This window comes from Cnephaeus nilssonii (assembly GCF_951640355.1).
Source record: "Cnephaeus nilssonii genome assembly, chromosome: 16".
NCBI lineage: Eukaryota > Metazoa > Chordata > Mammalia > Chiroptera > Vespertilionidae > Cnephaeus > Cnephaeus nilssonii.
This window is the reverse complement of record NC_137087.1, coordinates 39,445,671-39,461,317: the sequence shown is the minus strand read 5'-3', so window position 1 is coordinate 39,461,317 and position 15,647 is coordinate 39,445,671. Positions and strand designations below refer to the sequence as shown.

Sequence of the window (15,647 nt, the reverse complement as noted above, 5' to 3'; positions counted from 1 at the left end):
AGGGTGATCAGGCCTGCAGGGAAGGGCAGTAAGAGGTGCCCAGGCCAGAAGGGGAGGGCAGTTGGGGGCAACCAGGCCTGCAAGGGAGGACAGTTAAGGGTGACCAGGTCAGCAGGGGAGAGCAGTTAGGGGCAATCGGGCTGGCAATGGAGCAGTTAGGCATTGATCAGGCTGGCAGGGAGTGATTAGGGGGTGATCAGGCTTGCAGGCAGAAGCAGTTAGGGACAATAAGCCAGGCAGGCAGGTGAGTGGTTGAGAGCCAGCAGTCCCGGATTGTGAAAGGGGTGTCCAACTGCCCATTTAGGCCTGATCTCACTGGACCGGGCCTAAACGGGCAGTCAGACATCCCTCGAGGGGTCCCAGATTGGAGAGCATGCAGGCTAGGCTGAGGGAAACTCCGCCCCCCTCGTGCACGAATTTTGTGCATTGGGCCTCTAGTCCTATATAATAAAGAGGTAATATGCAAATTGACCATCACTCCAACACACAAGATGGCTGCCCCATGTGGACACAAGATGGCCACCACAAGATGGCCAGCAGGGGAGGGAAGTTGGGAGGGACCAGGCCTGCAAGGGAGGGCAGTTGGGGCAACAAGGCCTGCAGGGGAGGGAAGTTGGGGCAACCAGGCCTGTAGGGGAGGACAGTTGTGGTGACCCAGGCCTACAGGGGAGGGCAGTTGGGGGGGGGGGGAAGGCCTGCCAGGGAGGGCAGTTGGGGCAACCAGGCCTGCAGGGGAGGACAGTTGGGGGGACCCAGGCCTGCAGGGGAAGGCAGTTTGGGGGAACCAGGCCTGTAGGGGAGGGGCAGTTGGGGGCAACCAGGCCTGCAGGGGAGTGCAGTTAGGGGTGACTAGGTGAGCAGGGAGGTCAGGTAGGGTCAATTGGACTGGCAGGGGAGGGCAGTTAGGGGCGGCCAGGCTGGCAAGGGAGGGAATTTAGGGGTGACCGGGCCAGCAGGGGAGGGCAGTTAGGGGTGACCAGGCCTGCAGGAGAGGACAGTTATGGGCAACCAGGCCTGCAGGGGAGGGCAGTTTCAGGCAAACAGGCCAGCTGAGCAGGGCAGTTAGGGGCAATCGGGCCAATAGGGGAGCAGTTAGGTGTCGATCAGACTGGCAGGGAAGTGGTTAGGGGGTGATCAGGCTGGCAGGCAGAAGCGGTTAGGGGAAATCAGGCAGCCAGGCAGCCAGGCGAGCGTTTGAGAGCCAGCAGTTCTGGATTGGAGAGGGTGCAGGCTGGGCTGAGGGACACCCCCCTCCCCGTGCACGAATTTCATGCACCAGGTCTCTAGTTATTGGAATAAATGCTCATATATTATTCAGCCCTGTCTCTGCTTAATTGGCTCAAGTAGTGACAGGCAGCCCAGACCCATTGGTTGTCTGGTTTCAGAATGGCTTTAGTATTACAGTTTATATATTCCCTTTAACTTCCCCTCTTCTGCTGATCTTGACATATAAATGGTATCAATTACAGTCATTCTTTTAACTAAGCCTATAAGAACCATGAAAACATAAAAAGTAACTGGTATGCCCTAACCGGTTTTGCTCAGTGGGTAGAGCGTCAGCCTGCGGACTGAAGGGTCCCAGGTTCAATTCTGGTCAAGGGCATGTATCTTGGTTGTAGGCATATCCCCAGTGGGGAGTGTGCAGGAGGCAGCTGATCAATGTTTCCCTCTCATCGATGTTTCTAACTCTCTATCCCTCTCCCTTCCTCTCTGTAAAAAATCAATAAAATATATATTTTTAAAAAAAGTAACTGGTAAGAAAAGTATGGACCAGGCTAGAACTGGCTCTGTTTGGGCTTCATCTAGCAGGTGTGTGGTATGATTAAGTTCTTTGAGCATTGTTGTTTCAAGGCTTGATACCAATGACATTGAGCTGGTGAGAAGTGGGTTTCCGCACAGTGTGAAGGATGGGGAAATCCTGATAATGGGGGAGACCAGCTCAGAGCCTACTGTAGTGCTCTAGTGACTTGAGGCAGAGGAGGCAGAGGGGAAAGATTGATTAGGAGGTGGAATGGACTAGGACTTGATGGGAAAGAGTATTGCTTCTGTATGCAAAATCATGCAGTGTTACAATGGAAACTCTTCTAATTTGAAGGAATTGGATCCTCCAGTGAGGACAGTACCTCTCACTATGATGCCAGGTAACCACAGACAGGGTGGCACTCCCATCATTCTGGTGTTAAGATGTGAGAAGGAAGGTGAAAGTAGAGGACAGCTGGGTTCTAGAATCCTTATTAACAAATGAAAGTCCAAGATCCTCACCATCCCAGTGGTGGCAGATGGAGACCTCCAGGTTCCACAGTAGGAGTTAGATTCCTGATTTCTAGTACTGTTTGCCAGTCAGGTATGCAGTTGCATTACAAATGTAGTGTAGTGTAGTGTAGTGTAGTGTAGTATAGTGTAGTATAGTGTACACCTTTGATAGTGGTTTTCCTTTGTAATGCAACTGCCTCACTTGAACTTTGAATGCTGAGGCATACATTTCAAAGATGTGTCTACTCCAGAGACAGCTATCTGGAATAAACACATAGCCAACCACAGAACTACATAAAGGGCGAGGTCACCTCCTGGTCCTGAGGCTCCTTTGTTTTAGAGATCTTGGTTGATTTCAATAGCCAAAATCATTTGTGCCACTCCCCCCCCCCCCCCCCCCGCCACACACACACACACACCCCATTCTTCACCAATACAGAGTGACTCCAGAAACCCTAGGCCCCTAGTCTGGACTCCAATGAAAGCAGGACGCCAGGCCCTGTGTACGTGCTCTCTTTCTACCTGAGACCCCACTGTATGGTCTCCGATATAATTTCCAGGCCCTGTGAGTAATTAACCTTTGCGGGTTTTTTCACACTTTCCTGATGGTTATTACTGAAGGGTGTCTTGCAATCATAATAAAAATTATAAGGGCCAAACCAACCACACATTGTGTATTGATAGGCTGAGACCAGCACAAAACAGTGAGTCTTATAAATCAGGAACTGTCTTTTCCTAGTATGTCTCTCTGATTCATATTAGACTAGTATCTTGGTATTGATTTGAAAGATTGCTTTTTTTAAAAAAAAAAAACATTTATTTTTTACCCTTCAAGCTAATACAACTTATAACTTGGAAAATGGCAGTTTGTTCCAATAAATAAGGTCTAATATTTGTGTTTTAGGGAAAATCTGTACCGTAGAACATAAGATCGTAATTCTAAATAACCTTGGTAAATGAAGAGGGAACAAGGAAAAGAGGGGGATTAGCATAAATGTAGGATGGTACATTAGCAAGGCAAAATAAACTTCCAGGTGATAAGAAGTGACTCTAGAATTATAACAACAGAAATGCCAGGGTCAGTTCCTTTAAAAAAATTAAACATAGCTCTAGCTGGTTTGGCTCAGTGGCTAGAGCGTAGGCCTGCAGACTGAAGGGTCCCAGGTTCAATTCCAGTCCCGGGTTGTGGGGCTGGATCCCCAGTGGGGGACGTGCAGGAGGCAGCCGATCGGTGATTCTCTCTCATCGTTGATGTTTCTCTCTCTCTCCCTCTCCCTTCCTCTCTGAAATGGATAGAAGTATATTTAAAAAATTAAACAGAATTACCATATGATTCAGCAAATTCACTTCTGGATATATACCTGGAAGAATAGAAAGCAGGGGCTCAAACAAATATCTGTACACCCATGTGCAGTATTGTTCACAGTAGCTTAAAAGTAGAAACAACCCAAATGGCTACCAATAAATGAATGGATAAATAAAATGTATATACAGTACATACAATAAGATATTATTGAGCCTTAAAAAAGAAATGAAATTTTGACACATGCTACAACATGGATAAACCTTGAAAACATTATGCTAAGTAGAATAACCTAAGCATAAAAAGGACAAAATTATATTATTCCACTTATATGAGGGACCAAGAATAGTCAAATTCATAGAGACCAAAAATACAGTGGTGGTTGGCAGGGGCTAGCAGGGAGGAGAAATTGGGGAAGTTATTGTTTAACAGGCACAGAGTGTCATTTTGGGATGATGAAAGAATTCTGTGGATAGATAGTGGTGATGGTTGTGAATTCACTTAATGCCACTGAATTCTATACTTAAAAATGGTTAAAATAGTAAATTTTACTATATATATATACATATATATATATATATATACATATATATATATATATACACACACACACACACACACACACACATATATATATATATATATCCACAATAAAAGTGTTTCTAAAAATGCCAAGGAAAACCATTCTGAGAGTATGCAACAGACAGCTAATAAACCAGCAAGGTAGATCCAAAATTGAAGTAAACCATGGTCTGTATACAAACTGAGACAGGCAAGGTATTTTCTCCAGCACTGGCCACAGTCTCTCCTCAGTTCTGGCAGATAATGACAGAGGGAAGATGTGGAGCATAACATAAGGAAAGAATAGGAACACACATGGTATAGAGTGTCCCAGGCTTGTGAAACATTTCCATCCAAGTAGTATCCCCCATAGCTAAAAAAATGTGAAGTTTGAACTCTAAACTTTCATTTCCGGGAACAGAAATTAAGCCTTTTTCAGAAATGGGTCCTGTGTCCCATGTGGAAAATTTATGTCAACTTTCCATTCTATTCCCTCATATATTTATCTCAGTACCATTTTTCATATAACTCATTCAACTAATGTTGTTTGCATGCCTACACTGGTCCATTTACAATTCTTAATAGAGGCAGAGTAGGGAACAAAGGAGACTGGGCTGCATTCAGTCCTCACCGTGACAGGGGTGGGGATGATGAAGGAAAAAGGTGCTAGCATTACCTACCTTTACCTAGTGGGCCGTGTCTTGTTTAGCGTCCTGTTCCCTCCCAGTTTGACATGTTGGCCTAGGAGTAAGGACATTGAGTTCTCTGTGGTTGCATGGGTCTAGGCAAATTTCAGCTCTCTCAATTTCTCTTTTCTCAGCTCAGAAGGCACAGGACTGGATTCCCAGTCAGTCACTGTAGGGCAGAAAACTGCCCTTCAGGCCTTGACATGGTTGAGACTTGCTCCAGTGATTCCTTGCTTTCCTACTTTCACCTGTTCCCACACTGCCAAAGGTAGCTCCCATGTAAATGATTTCTAGCACCCACAGAACCTGTATCCTCCTGTGGGAACTTGCTTTCTGTTTACAGATTCTTTGGGAGTGAGGATGCCTGAACTTGAGACTAGGCCCTAGATAATAAAAGTGCAATGTAATGCACTTTAATCTTGAATTTGTTATAAATTTGGGATTTGGATTCTACCCAGTGCACATTTTAATAACTACCATTTACTAAATGCTCAAAATATGCCAAGCACTATTAAGTGCATGATTTCACTTAATTGTAAAGTGAGTTTTTTCAGGCAGTTCAGCGTAAGTATTAAAAGCAGGGCTCTGGTCCGGGTGAGGCCATGCGCCCCTGGATCCGGGTGAGGCTGAGTCCCAGGTCCGGTTGAGGCCGCGCCCCTGGGTCCGGGTGAGGCTGGGTCCCGGGCCCGGGTGAGGCCGCACACCCCTGGGTCCAGGTGAGGCCGCGCGCCCCTGGGTCCGGGTGAGGCCACGCACCCCGGAGCCTGGGTGATGCTGGGTGCCGGGTCCGGGTGAGGCCGTGCGCCCCTGAGTCCGGGTGAGGCCGCGCCCCTGGGTCCGGGCGAGACCAAACCAGAGGAAGTCAGACCTGCATTACCACCATTTGTCCACCATCCAGAACTGAAAAGTCAGTGCTGACATGTACACATAAGGAACTGGTGGACATTGAAATTGGGTCTCAAAAGAAGTGTTGGTCCAGAAAGAAACTCACTACAGACTGATTCATTTGCCTGTCAGCATAACTATTATTGCTCGTCTCACATTCGGTTCTTATAAGTATATTTCTAGTAACACATGATCTCACTCATCTAGGGGAAAAGATGAACAACATAGACGGATGAACAAGAACAGACCCAGAAACAAGGAGGCATCGATCGGACTGTCGGGCCTCAGAGGGAGGGTAAGGGAGGGTGGGGGTAGTGGGGAGAGATCAACCAAAGGACTTGTGTGCATGCATACAAGCCTAACCAATGGTTAAGGACAACAGGGGAGTGGGGACATCCGTGGGGAGGGGTGTGGGATGGGAATGGGGAGATGAGGACAAATATGTGACACCTTAATCAATAAAGAAATTAAAAAAAAAAATAAATAAATAAATAAATAAATAAATAAATAAATAAAAGCAGGGCTCTGGAGTCAGACTGACTGAGTTTCCATCCTGGCTGGCTTACCAGATGTGTGACTTCAGAAAAGTGACTTAGCCTCTTTCTGAACCTCTATTTTCATTTCTATAATAGAATCTAGCTGCTGTGAGAATGAAGTAAGAGAAAAACGTAAAACACCAGATAGTAAGTACTCTTAAAAAAAAAAAAAAAAGAGGTGTGCATTCTATTATCTCCACTTTACAGATGAGAACATTGAGGCTCAGAAATGTTAAACAACTTGCCAAAGTCACATTGATTGGTTAGGGCATAGATAGGTTTGGAATCCAGGAATGTCTGAAGTCAAAGTCATGGTCCAGACAACTCTACTCATCCAGAAGACTTGTTACCAGGTTTGCTGGTTTCTGAGAGGACCTCTTTAGAGCATAGTTTCTTTCACATTGAATCCTGACTTGGACCTTAAGGCGATTGCTATGGCAACATTCTATGACTACTTTCTATGTTACAGTGATGCTGTGTAGTTTGTATCTTGACTTTCTTGGAGTAAAATGCTATGGATAAAGACGAGCAGTAATTTTTTACAGAAAAAATTAACAGAAGTCTACCTATTTCCTTATCTGCTATGAGAACAGTTATGCTCCAGTGACCACAGCTCTGATCTCTTTTTATCTCACATCTGTTGTCCAAAGCTGGGGATCTTAGCTAGGACCTAGTTGGGTAGGGAGAGTTCATAGGCAATTTGCCAAGTGAATCGGTACCCTCAAATAACACAGCTCTGATTTTAGTCCCTTCCTGGATCTTCTGCCTGTCTGAACCATCCTACTGTTTTGCGTCCACTCTCTTGCTGTCTGCTCCATTTCTCTTTTCCCATTACCAGAGTTGATCTTCTTCCAACTTTTCATGCTGTCAAACAAAAAGGGGAAAAATATTAATTTTTAATAATAAGAGACCTCAAAGTGGAAGAAGGCTTAGGCAAGGTGTCAGTGAGTAGAGAACTCCAGTACCACTTAAGAGACAAACAGCTATACCACAGATACACACACATATGTAGTTCTTGGCTACTACAACTGAATCAGAGGCCAGCACTAGTCTTCTTCTATTTTTGAATTAAAAGGATTCTTTATTTTAAATGTATATAGTGCCATAATTCATCAAAAAATTTATAGTAGTTAACCACCTCTTAAATATGATTGTAGAAACAATGCGTGGATTCAGTCAGTTTGTTTAAAGTTAACTGTATGCTATGAAGTATTCTAAGAGAGGAAATCATGACACGTTCCATTCCATTAAAGGGGATTAAAAAGAATTATAAGCTAATTTGGATAGCCCTAGCAATTTCCTGGGTATTATCCTTCTGTATAAACCTGACTCTTTATATTAAAACCGTATTCTGGTTTCCTACCATTAAGTAAGAAATTCCTTAACAGAGGCCTAGAAATGGCCTTACTGTCACGTACTTCTTCACCTCCAGATGGTCACTTGGTGCTCTGATGTAGACAGTATAGAATGTCTGCTATTTCACCTCTGCTAATCTTCCCAGGAAGACAAGCATTCCTTTCCATTCCTTCCACCTTGACCTTCCAAATGCCACTGCTGTGAAGAGGAGCCATCACAGATTGCCATAGCAACATAGTCTTTGTGACTCAGTAGATCAACCACTTTCAGGCACTGTCCAACTGACACCTGGTACAGTCGATTATTCCTCCCAAAGGTCCACTGCTGGGATCCTCCCAAACCATGGCACTTCATGAGTCGGGATGGGTCACATGATCAAGTTTCTGACATCCAAGCAAAGGAGGTTACTTAAAATCAATTCATGCTCTTCATTATAAATCTAGATCTAATTTGGGTCACTGTAGTCACATGCCTTAAGCACTACTAGGCCTCTCTTCTGACTTGGGCGGCTCTGAGCCACCAGACATTTGCCTGGTGGTGATAAAGCCTTCCATGCTGAAGGGTTTTGGGGTGTTTTGGCCCTCTGTTGATAAAAATGGGTTGCTGGGGTTTGGCATTGGGCCCAGATATCTGCATCTCTAAGTAAATGCTATCCAAATGCCATTAAATAATTTACAACCCAACTTCTTCCTCAATTCAACACACTCACTGACATTTCCATAGCTTCTTGTCCTCAGGCCAGGACTTAAGGAAAAATACTGCTCCTTATATTCCTCCAACCAAATGTGTTCCAGCCTCAAGGAGTTGTGTCCAGGCCTTCAGAGGAACCATAGGGTCGCCTTTTCCAGAAAACGTGTCCGACTCTGGAGCAAGGGATAATGAAGAGCTTACCCCCACACATCCAAATCTGAAATGATCTTTCCAAGTTTTCTCCTTCCCAGATATCCATGCTGCTGTCATACTGCCCGAGTTCACTAAGTAGCTTCTATTCATGGGAAACAATCCTTCATGCGGTAGCTCCTTCTGGTCCTCCGAGCTCAGAAAGGAGAACAAGATCCCATTTGAAGTGCAGTCCCCAGTTGAACCCTCCACGTACCACAGGGGATGAGCTGTAGGCCAGCGTGTCTGCACTGATGATATCGATCACCAGACACACGACCCTCCACGGTCCTCTCGGATGGCAGCCAGCAAGGCCTGCAGCCATGTTACATTCACTTCACAGTGGCTGTCCAGGAACACCAGGACTTCTGCTGCATGAGCTGCTCCTAACATTCTTCCTTGAATTAATCCCTCACGCTTTGTATTTCTTATTAATTTAATTTTTCCAGGGAGGTTATCTGACAAATTCATCTAATTCTCCTTTCAAATCATCGAAGTCACTGTTGTCATCCACGAGGATGATTTCATGGAGAAGCCGGGCTGGTGTGTGGTCCAGGACGCGGTGCACAGTCCGCAGCAAAGCAGACAAGGCTTCATTGTAGAAACAAATAACAACACTAGTGCCTGGCAGGTCTGTAGGACATGTCTTTATATGCTACATTCCTTGTATCTGGCACATCTCTGTGGTAGCCCAAGTGGTTGCTAATGAGCATATTGAAGGCATGCTTCTGATACCCCAAGTCTCTCAATTCCTGATCATGTTCATTAAAAATCATACCCAACTCAGAAGAGAATTTCATGTTGCCTTTTTCTGCATCTTCAATATGATTACCACATCATCAATCTTGTTTGCTTTGAACTGTAATTCTAATATTCAACTTGGACCTTGGGTGAAATGGGGAGAGATTTTTTGGGGGGAATGGCTCATGGGGCCCAGTCCCCTTGATGGGCACATTCTTAAAGTGGCTGAGTCACTTCACTGAAGTTAAAACAAAAAGCAAAACCGTCCAGGTCACAGATGTAAGGCATCCATAACAGAAATATCGAACTGTGATGCTTCCCATTATAGACCTAGCATAGCTGAAGGGCCATTTTCAGCTTCCTAGAGCAAAAGCTGCTGGAGCCATAAACTTGTGATGGTGGCTGGGTATGAACTGGCATGAGAGTTCAAAACCAGGAATGCAGTCTTGGGGGGCTGCTTCACTTCTGTGGGCTTTACCTCCAGGAACCCCACCAGGTCCTCAAGGTGAAGGTGAAGATCCCAGAAAGATCCTCTGGTGAATCCTGGCGCCGGCAACGCAGGATCCCGGCCTCTGGGACTCGGGCTGTGGCAGCTTCCCTCCCTCCACAGCCCAGGTCCAGCCGCACTAGCTTCCGCAGGGCAGAACACCCGGGAGAAGATGCCAGGTGGGTTAGTGACCACAAGTTGGCCCAGGCCTCTGGAGTGCTTACCCAGTGCCAGTGCCACAGCCTCTACCATCTTCTTTCTTTTTTAACTTTTAAAAAACTTACAGTTGACATGCCCTGGCCATTGTGGCTCAGTTGGTTGGCTCAGGTTGCCGGTTTGATTCCCAGTCATGGACACATGCCCAGGTTGAGGGCCTGATCCCTGGTAGGGGGTGTGCAGGCAATAGCTGATTGATGTTTCACTGTTCCATTGATGTTTCTCTCTCTCTCTGCCCCACATCACCCTTCCTCTCTTTCTAAAAATCAATAAAAAGATTTTTTTTAAATTACAGTTGACATACAATATTATGTTAGTTTCAGATTTATAACCCATGAGCTGACATTTATATAACTTACAAGTGATCACCCTGATAAATCTAGTACCCATCTGACACCGTATATAGTTATTACAATATTATTGACTATATTCCCTATGTTGAACTTTACAGCCCCATGACTATTGTGTAACTACCAATTTGTACTTCTAAATTCCTTCACCTTTTTCACCCATTCCTTCAACCCCTATTCTATCTGGCAACCATCAAAATGTTCTCAGTATCTGAGTCTTTTTCTGTTCTGCTTGTTCATTTATTTTGTTCTTTAGATTCTACATGTAAGTGAAATCATCTGGCATTTGTCTTTCTCTCTGTGGGCTCTTTAAGAGGAACACTTGGGACTCCAGCAGCCCTCCGTCACACTTGGCCACAATCCCCACTGGTTTTTACAGCCAGAAGTTATGGGGACTTTTCTTCCCAGCACTGGAACCCTGGGCTGGGGGGCTGGGTGTGGGGCTTCTCAGGGGGACATTTTTTTTAAAAACATATTTTATTGATTTTTTTACAGAGAGGAAGGGAGAGGGATAGAGAGTTAGAAACATCAATCAGCTGCCTCCTGCACACCCCCTACTGGGGATGTGCCTGCAACCAAGGTACATGCCCTTGATCAGAATTGAACCTGGGACCCTTCAGTCCGCAGGCCGACGCTCTATCCACTGAGCCAAACCGGTTAGGGCTCAGGGGGACTTCTGCAGCTGAGATATCCCTCCCGATTTTTAACTGCCACATGTGGGTGTGGGACCACCCCTTTCCCCATCTCCTACCCTTCTTGCAGTCTGGATGTTGATTCTTTATAGCCTTAGTTATAGACTTCTGTTCAGCTAGATCTCTGGCGGGTCTGAATGATGGTTGTTCTGTAGTTTCATTGTAATTCTGATGTGGTTGTGGGAGGTTTCAAGTACCACATTTACCTACCTGCCATCTTGACTGGAAGTACCAGCACTAGTCTTCTGAAGCAGCAGCAGTTTGACCTTCAGGGGTGGTAAGGACAGAAAGTACTCAAGCAATTTCATTTTTATACATCCAGGTACATTTTTTAAACCTTTCTACTTGCTCAATATATTATTTTAAAATTATAGAACTAGGTTTTAAAGTTTTATGTACTATTTAGTGTATGATAAATATTTCAACAGTACAAAGGGTGTACTATAAATAATGAAATCTCTTTTCTCTTTTCCCAATTCCACTTCTCAAAGGCAATCACTGTAAACAATTTTTGTTCTTAACTCTTCTGGTGGTTGCCATTATATTCTTACACACTCTTAGGTCTCTAGTTAATGATTTATCAACTTTAGATGATTTATTTTATTCTGCTTTGGAAGATGAAGATTTTTAGTGCCTTTCACCACCTCCTTCTTTTCCTTGTTCCTGTCATATCTTCTTGATCAGCTGGTTTCTGGACAAGGTGGAAACATGTTTGAGTTTCAGATAATAATGACTGCCTTTTGTCAAAGTCCTTATTCTTGCCAGAAAGGTAAAGTGCTAACACATGATATATGATAACTAGAGGCCTGATGCACGAAATTCATGCAAGGGGCTCGGCCCTCACAGCCCCTCCTGCCTCTGCTGCCTTGTGGCCCCGTTGCCCCGCCCCTCAACCCACTGGTCATTCCAGAAGGTGGTTCCGCTGTCTGGTCTAATTAGCATATTAGCTCTTTATTATATAGGATTTCATTAATCTTCATACCCATGCTAGTAAGTAGGGACTATCCCCATTTTTATAGGTAAGGAAATAGAGGTTTTGGCTAGTTATGCCGCATGCTCAAAGTCCTGTAGTTGATAATTAGCACAGTTAGATTTAACCTGGATTCTCTAACACTCAAGCCCACATTCTTCAGCATTACTGCCCTAGAACAGTGGTCGGCAAACTCATTAGTCAACAGAGCCAAATATCAACAGTACAACGATTGAAATTTCTTTTGAGAGCCAAATTTTTAAAACTTAAACTTCTTCTAACGCCACTTCTTCAAAATAGATTCGCCCAGGCCGTGGTATTTTGTGGAAGAGCCACAATCAAGGGTCCAAAGAACCGCATGTGGCTCGCGAGCCGCAGTTTGCCGACCACGGATTTAGGATGAGTCAGGCAAGGAAAACTTTAAGGAAACGTTCTCAGTTAATGTAATTGGGAGGAAAAAACACACAAACCAGTATCCTGGTTCCATACCAAGATGCCCTGACTTAATTGGTCTGGGGAGCCACCTGCATATGGGAAATATTAAAAAGGTCCCAGGAAATTCCAATTCTCAGCACTGGAAAGGTTCTGCAGAAGCATGGTGAGGCAGTGATTAGCTCTAGCCCTCTCCTGAGCTGAAGCTGACCAACACCTACCACCAGTAAAACCTAGAGGCAAGTAGCTGAACAAGCAAGAAGGGACACTCAATGTAAGAAAAACTACCAAGAATCAAATGTGAAAGGAAAAGCAAAGCCAGATCGTGGAGAACAAATGTGGGGATGGGTTGGGGAAGCAGTTCAGAACTCCATTTCTGAATGGGGAGGGAGAGTTGATACACTGTTCTCAGACAGCATTTGGGATATGCTCCTAGATGTGTTCAGTGGTTGATAGTGCCTTAGTAGGGCTAGATATGAACAACCCGCAAAAGCTTCTAGAAAATGCTGTCTAGAACAGGAAATATGTAATGACAGCAAGTTGCACATTCATAATAACACCCATCAGACCTAAATCAGCACAGGAAACCCTAAGGAGAAAGGCCTGGTAGGGAATTAATAACAGGTATAATAATTTTATCAAAATATTCCTAGCTGGTTTGGCTCAGTGGATAGAGCATCAGCCTGCGAACTGAAGGGTCCCAGGTTCGATTCCGGTTAAGAGCACATGCCAGGGTTGTGGGCTTGGTCCCCAGTGTGTGTGTGCGGGGGAGGAGGTGTGGAGGAGAGAGCCAATCAATGATTATCATCACTGATGTTTCTATCTCTCTTTCCCTCTCCCTTTCTCTCTGAAAACAATAAAAATATATTTTAAACAATTTATTAAAAGCTGACTATGCTTTGCACACTTTATCTCATTTACTCCTCTCAACCGGTCCTAAGAAGTAGTTATGATGATCTTTTATAAATAGGAAAATTAAGGCTTAAAAGTATGAAAGACAAAATGCATTGGGCAATTAGGAGCTGGTTTTCTTTAGGCTGTCGCTGTAAGGAGGTTTATTGGTGAGGACCACCTCAAAGAAAGGGAAGGAAGTCAGGGTTTTTTTAGAAGCAGGTAAACAAGGGAATGAATCTAGGGAAGCCCTGGAGAGAGCGTGGACAGATCTTATCATGGAATCTGCATGGGCAAGATTGTCCTTTTGTTATTGGTGGGGTGCCCTCTGTGTCCCCATCTGTTACCAGTGGAAGTGGCATTCTCGTGATGTCTGAAGAAAAGGAATTTCCAGAGACTCACATGGGAGGGTGAGTGATCTTTATTTTCATGGAATAAAACCCCTGGGTTTCCAATGTTGCATTTCCCTCCATGCTGTCATGGAAAAAGTTCCATTTTGTCTTCAGCAGGGCTAGAATTAAGGCCACTACCCAGAGCCTTTGCTCCATGTTAAAGAACAGACTAGTGCAGCATTTGGCTAGCTTCGCTTGTGTTCTCAGTTGCAGTCCATTGCGTGTAGGTTACGCGTGGCCATGGGCCATGTGGTTGCTTAAGGCCACATGGCAGGCTGGTGCATGGGGCGAGTACAGGTCACAGAGCGAGAAGAGCACAAGAACAGAACAAGAGAGAGAGAACTCTTCGTCTGAGGATCATAACTATGAGCTTAACCAGTTAACCCTTTAGGGTTTCTCATGCTTGCAGTGTCTCTCCCCCCCCCCATAGCCAATTATATTTTTCTCAGTTTAGGCTGACAGGCAAGCATCTTTCCTATGTCACCCCACCTTCCTTGCATATGTGCCTATTTCCCCCTTTGTTTGGTATTTCCTCCCAGTGATGTGCAAGGAATAGACCAGCGGTTCCCTGGGGAGCATGAAGTTACAGCTTCCGGGTGAAGCTGCCCAGATGACCAGCTCATAAAGGCTGGCCTTCCTTTTGTTTTCTTCCTGTTATTAATATTAACTAGTTTATTATGACAACAACCCTGAGAGATTAGCTGTTTCCTAGAAAATAAAAGGTGGAAGGAATTATTAATCCTCCCTGTTTTCTCAGGGCTCAGGTAAAATTCAATATTGTCAAAAGGTTCAGAAACTACCCGAAGTCAATCAACCAGGAAATGACCCAGCTGGATTCAGACCCAATCTGACTGGTGCAATCTGTTCTGTAAAAAGAAACATTGAGTGCCATTCAGCCAGGAAATGCCAGGCCAGAGAAGAGACTCCAGAGAGCAAGGTTCAGACCTGGTTATCCTGTGAACCTGGATGGAATCACAGGGTTGGATTCTAATTAAACAGCTTTGGGATCAGTCTTTGAGGAATCTAATAAACCAGGGTCCAGGATGAGGGTCCCAGGCTGAGAGAATGGGAACAAAGCCCCAGACCCCCTATAGGCAATGAGAACAAAGGCCTTGGAGTAGAAGCTGTCTCAGCTCTTCTTCACCTACCCTCTGTGAGAGTGAGCCAGCGACCTCTTCTGTCAAAGAAAGGAGCTCGCTGCCATCTTGGGTCCCGCCATTTGGGTATGACCTTCAGATTCTTTCAGGGGGCACCTCTTAGGTTCTGCGATCTTGGTAGGACCTTCAGGCTCTCAAGGGGGCTGCCATCTTAGGTTCTGCCTTACCTTCCCCTTCCTCTGAATTAGCCAATCGCCCAATAATGGGAATCCGGGCTCTGGACCCTGGCCAATCGGGTCAGAGTTCAGAGTGAGGGGCAGGGCAGACCCCGCCTCAGGAAATAAAACCTGAACGGACTTCCCGTTGGGTGTGCTTTTGCCCATGATTTTCAGCAGTCAGGAGCACCCCTCTGCGCAGAAGTCCAGTGTTTGTCTCATTCCTGTGGCATTGTTGAGAGCGTTTCTAAGCCCCCGCCCCCCAGGCTTGTTCAGACAGATGTACAGTGAGCATGAGAGAGAGAGAGAGAGAGAGAGAGAGAGAGAGAGAGAGAGAGAAAAGGAGGAGGAGGAGGAGGAGAAGGAGAAGGAGAAGGAGAAGGAGAAGGAGAAGGAGAAGGAGAAGGAGAAAGAGAGAGAGAGGTCTGCTCCGCTTCCGAGGAGCTCATCACGGGATCCCAGCAGCTAACTGGCAGGCAGCTAGGCTGCTTCACATCAATTAGCCATCATTCTCATGGACTCATTAAGCAAGTTCAGGGGCTTTTATTGCTTTGTTGACTGAAGGGTAAAATGAAAATGAGTTTTTTACACTCGTGCAGCTTAATAATTAAAAGGCAGAGAGGTAGTTCTGTGCTTTCTAACTTGTGGGGCCTCGGGTATACTTTTCTTAGGCTGCTAATGCCAATATTGTCTCAGTAATAAATA

General features: G+C 45.1%; 1 protein-coding gene and 1 pseudogene across 2 annotated transcripts in view; one reads left to right on the top strand and one right to left on the bottom strand.

The window, feature by feature from the left end:
* LOC307112730 (protein FRA10AC1) overlaps window positions 1–15,647 on the top strand; it is a 509,765-nt gene that overhangs the window by 346,113 nt on the left and 148,005 nt on the right. The gene's annotated exons all lie outside the window — the stretch shown is intronic.
* LOC307112875 (polypeptide N-acetylgalactosaminyltransferase 11-like) lies at window positions 8,401–10,652 on the bottom strand (annotated as a pseudogene). Its single transcript has one exon. The product of its transcript is annotated as a polypeptide N-acetylgalactosaminyltransferase 11-like (transcript).